Here is a 5,516-nt window from a genome sequence, read left to right as displayed (position 1 = left end):
CTCCTCCTCCTCCTCCTCCTCTCTCTCTCTCTCTCTCTCTCTCTCTCTCTCTAGTTTTTACATCGGTTGGTCTAGTGAAAGTTAGAAGTTAGAAGTTAGTGCCAGCCCTTTCCTTGTCAGAAGTTTTTAGAGGCATGTATTTCCTGGAAGTATAGAGTAATCCTCCAGGTTAATGTTAAATCATATTTACATATAACTTGGTATACAAGAAAAAAGACATGAATAAATACATAAAGAATATGGCAAAAAAATAACCCATACTTTAAATAGCTACTAGTGTAACGCTAGTGAATTTAGGCAATGAGGTAACGGCACCTTCACAATAACTAACATTTTTTTCTCCTAATCAACATCATGGTATGCATGCATACATTCATTCATTCTCTTTCAGATCGCTTATTTTTAAATAATTTTACATCCCAGTGTTTAAAAAGTTGTGATTTGACATGTTAATATTCATATTACCTCCCCCACCTCTGTTGTATTATATTACTTCCCCCATCCCTATTTTTATACATTGCTGTACAGAAATGCTTAAGTTTGCTCATCACTGGAAAATAGAAATTCAATAAATTTATTGTAACATCAACAAACTGCGATATTCCCTCTGAGTTTTTGAGATTAGTCATAGAATAAAACTAGAACTTGTTACTATGTCTCAGTGTCATACAACAGAGACTCTGGTGAACTTTGACTCAGAAATTACTACTTTTTACAGCAGGGAGTTTTTAAAGAATTTTCCTAAAATATGTTCATCTTGTGTAGATATGTTAGTGCAACACAGAACAGGTAACATCTTCTGTATATTGTTTTAATATTCAAATGAAATAGTGTCTTCAGTATCACCCTCTCGGTTTATTACACAAATTTTGTAAGAATTCTTTTGTATATCATAATTTGTTTCTGCCTGTTTGATTTTTTGGATGGGGTGGCACTGATCCTAAAAATTCTGTTACCTTTTTCTATCCTCAACCATTTCAGAGTTACACATTGAATTCCAGTGTTTATTTTTTATTTTGTTATGAAATTACTTTTACTGTAGTGAATATAACTATTTATTATATATTATAAATATTACATTTATTTAAATGTGTGTGTTTTTTACATAGTATTGTTAGGTGTTTAGTAAACAAACTCCTTCACTAATATAATCTAAATATTTTCCTGTTTCTAATGGTTTTCTCAAGTTGTGAATCTGAACTTTTTGAGAATATGGTAAGAAAAAAGAATGCAAGCATCTGTCAGCAGATATATTGTTGCTTGTGGAATCAAATTGGTATTATGAAATTTTTGAAAGTAACCAAGTTCCGGCTAGCCCATAGATTACTTTGAAATCCTGTTGGGTTTCTCATGTCATGTATGAAAGTTGTTGATCTATTCTAGAGGAATGATTAAGAGGTATGACAAAAGTTGTGCTTTTTGCTATTTCAAGAAAATTAAGATAATTAAAAGCTCACAGAACGATTGCTATTTCTGCAGTCTTGATGTTCCAAAGTACAGTAAGGTTAAAGGAAGACAAATCCTTCAGTACCCAGGCTAAAAGAGTAGGTGTTAATTGGGGAAGATTGCAGGAATATGAAATTAATTGATTTTTCTCTCAATAAATGCAGCGCCCTCACTGCCTTAGGTGAATGTGCCATTATATCAAAACAAAAGTAAAATAATTTTGGGGAAGACTTCATAATAGGTAGAAAATTAGTTATTTGACTTCAACACAACAAAATATTAAAATCAATAAAACATTAATTAATGTGACAGATAAGACAAAATCTGTTGTTTTTTTTTTTCTCTGGTGGTTAGTTTTAGAAAATTACCGGTGCTAAAACATGATTCAACAACTGATATAAGCTTGACTCCTGATTGCACTCACTGTAGAACAACTTTTCCTCATATATTTTTGTAAAAAATCTAATTCCATCTCTTCGAACCTTGTCCTTGTTCTCAAAGAAGAGCCTGTTAAATAAATTATGCATAAACCATAAATTATATAACTGGTGGAGTGATTTTGATATTGCTAGCTTTCAGTTCTATCCCCTTTCTTTTAAAGAACTTCTGTAACTTGTTTCTATGTACTGATTTGTAATTTGTTGAATACATTGAAATGAAAAAAATTATGTCTCTATCTCAGCATGATCAGATACTCCATCGTTGTCACAGAAACTTTGTAAACAATTAAATTGCCTGCAGGTTTACGGTTTTTATATATTTTAGTATGAAGAGGAGCAATTGAATCCTTGACCTTTATAAACACTCTCAGACTGGGTGGTATTCATTCTGTTGTTATTCAGTTTAAATTTCTGAAAGCTGATATCTTGTCAGGAAGGGCATTCCACTGTGATGTAATTTTAAGGATAATTGTTTACATTCTCAACTAGTTTTTACTCATAGACCCTTTTGATTCTTATTTTACTCGGGTGAACTCTCATTGCCATTCAATGTTTAAAAAAATTTCATCATATTTTTAGAAGTAAGTATTATAAGGAATTGTATTAAAAAAATAATATTTTGTGTATTATAGAAGTATGCCTAATTTATTGCACATAAATTTTAACAGCAAAATCTTGTATGGACTCCCAAGAGTCATATGGACCTAAGTTGAGAACCACTAGTTTAGACAAAATCTTTGATGCAGGGCTTTGAAAGTGAAGAGAGAAGAATGGGTGGGGGGTAGCTATGAGCACACGGTAGTTTGCTTACCTAGAAAATCAGAAACTGTTGTAATAACAATAAAAGAGGAACTAATAAATAGTAGGTGAGTCAGTGAGTGAAGGTTTACCCAGACCATCAGATGGCACTTTCTTGGGTGTGTGTGTATGTTTATGGTTTAGATAAGTTATGTGTGAAGCAGCTGCTTTTTTTTGGGTTAGGTATGTAAGCAAGTCCACTTGTATGGAGATGTAGTTAGGGTCTGTGTAGAGTTAGAAGACTCTGAGGTTTTGTGAAAATTGATCTTGTATCCTAGAGCTGTCTGTTTTTTGATATGTGGTGTTGACTGCTGTGTTTTTTTTTGGTTTTTTTTTAGTTGTTTGGCGTAACTAGGTTGTCTTGTCTGGATTGGAGAACATTTGAAGTTCTTTGCACTTGATTAATGGATATTGCTTGTGTAGTTTATTGGAGTGTGAAGGCTGAGATCTGTGTACAGATGGCTGAAAGTAACAGTAAGTTGTTCATATAGAGAGGAAGGTGTGGATGTGGAAAGTACAGCTGAATCTCTAGGACATATCAGAATTGGGAGAATGTGGGTTTGGAGTGTACCGTCAACACATTTTGGGATGGAACAATCTGGCAGGAGACTTCAGTCGAAAAAGATAAAAAAAGGTGTTGTTGTTGAACCTAGTCCACCAGATGACCCATGATCAAAGACATCTCAACCAATATCTTTTCCTTGTTTTCTGGAATATCTAGAACTATAATTACCTAGTGTATCCTTTACTTTTTTTTAAATAGGTAAGATATGATTTGAAGGAAATTTGGCTGTTATTTCTATTAGGTCAAGTGTTGATAGATAATAATTTTGTTGAGTTCTCATGCCAGACACATTGAAACTTTTTTTTTTAATAAAGAAGGAAAAGGCTCTGGGATAAAAAGAAGTGGTGAACTTTAAAAATCATCATCATCATCACCAATTTATGCCCCAGCATGGTCGCAGTTTGATAACTGAAACAAGTAAAAGATAAATCACTTCTTCCAGTTCACTACTTCATGGCCTCTGATAGGGTTTCTTGGTGTTGTTTAACCCTTTAGCATTTAAACCAGCCAAATCCGACCCAGATATTCTACCCATTGAACTGGCCAGATCTAGCTTCCCACACCTACCCTACAATGTCATTCTAAAAATATATACAATCACATCATCGAATTATCAAAGACACAAGATAATATATAATTAATTCAAAGCAATGTAAATAAATAAGTATTACATTTGACAAAGTAATCTGAATGCTAAAGGATTAAATCTGTTTCATTAAGCTTTGTTTGTTTTGATGTTCTTTACTGGAAGAGAAAACTCATTAATATAGGAGCACTCAATAATAGGCGTTATTCATATATTTTATATATTGCTGTTGACATTGTTTGAACTATTTGTTTCCAACAAAATAAATATCTTCCATTGGAAATTTAACTTTTAACTAGATGTACTTCCTGAGAAGTCACATCATTAACACTTTTGATACCAAACCACCTGAGACCACCCCTGTTTTAAAATGATTTAAATTAAAAACTTCTGGCAAAATTTCATGTTAACTTATACTCCAAAGACCAGCTGGATAGCAACAGTTATTTTGTTACATTTTCCATTATTTTCAAAATTAATTCTAACAAAGGTAGTGTATTTCAGTAGAAACTATGGTAACAAAAGAGTTAAAACATATGAAATAAATTGCTATATAAATAATTGACCTTTCAATAAATTTTATTCAGTGAAATAATTTCCATTATTACTAATGATCTTTGCCCATCTATCAGACAATTTGAATATTCCATCAGCATAGAATTTGACTGGTTTTGAAGAAAAATAGTTATCTAGATGCATTTTGACTCCATCATTAAACGTTTTTCCTTGTAATGAGTTCTGTAGAGACAAAAACAAGTGGTAGTCGAATGGCACAATATCAGGAGAAAATGGTGGATGGGGTAAGAGATCCCAGCCAAGTTGTTGTACCTTTGTTCAGGTAGCCAAAGACACATGATCGTGCATTGTCTTGTTGGAACACCACCTCTTTTCTGTAGACAATCTCTGGTCTCAGTTCTTTGATTTTTGGGGTTCAAATTAGCCAGCTGACAACAGCACACATCAGAATTAATGGTCTGGTTTTGTGGGATCCTTACGCAAACTCCAGGGTCTTTTGCTTACTACATTTTTGTACACAATCCCATCTCCAGTCACAAGTTGTTTCAAAAAAGCATACTTTCATTCCATTTCAAAAGCATATCACAGACAGAACATCATTTCAAGCAATTCTTTTCTGAAGGTTTGTGAGGGACCCATATATTATAGCAAGAAATGTATCCTAGCTTCACTAGGTGTTTATGAGTCATACTTTTAGAAACTTCCAACTCCTCTACAAGTTCTCTGGTTGTGATATTTGAGTTTTCTTTGATTTTTACCTTCAAAACATCTTCATCCAATTTTGAAGGCCTTCCACTACAACTGTCATCTTCCAAGCTAAACTCTCCAGCTTTAAATTTTGCAAACCACCTTCAAACAATTGATTCACCTACCGTATCATCACCATAAACTTCAAAAATGTTTTTGCAAGTCTTTGCAGCATTTTCTCCTTTTTTTGAAAAGAGTAAATCATCACAACACGAATATTAAATTTTTGGTTATCCATTTCAAATGTCAATAAAGGGTAACCGGAATGAAAGATAAATCTATTTTTAGTCAGGAACAAAGAAGAGATGCACTACCACTTCAAGCAATGCCAAAGTTTTAACTGTGTTATGTTTCGTGTGTTCAATGAAGTGTTAAAAAATTTAGCTTAAAAACGCTCAGATAACTCTCTCTCTCTCTC

General features: G+C 33.0%; 1 protein-coding gene across 3 annotated transcripts in view; it reads left to right on the top strand.

Moving 5' to 3' along the window:
• Positions 1 to 5,516, top strand: part of LOC106878858 (DCN1-like protein 3) — a 95,965-nt gene that overhangs the window by 66,951 nt on the left and 23,498 nt on the right. Inside the window, exon 1 of one of the 3 annotated variants that reach the window (XM_052971207.1) lies at positions 284 to 305. The exons of the other annotated variants lie outside the window; for them this stretch is intronic. The gene's annotated coding sequence lies outside the window, so the exon portion shown is untranslated. Of the gene's footprint in view, positions 1 to 283; positions 306 to 5,516 lie in introns of those variants that run through there. 3 annotated transcript variants of the gene reach the window in all.

This window comes from Octopus bimaculoides, chromosome 10 (genome assembly GCF_001194135.2).
Source record: "Octopus bimaculoides isolate UCB-OBI-ISO-001 chromosome 10, ASM119413v2, whole genome shotgun sequence".
NCBI lineage: Eukaryota > Metazoa > Mollusca > Cephalopoda > Octopoda > Octopodidae > Octopus > Octopus bimaculoides.
The sequence above is the reverse complement of the archived record's forward strand: the minus strand, read 5'-3'. Positions and strand labels throughout refer to the sequence as shown.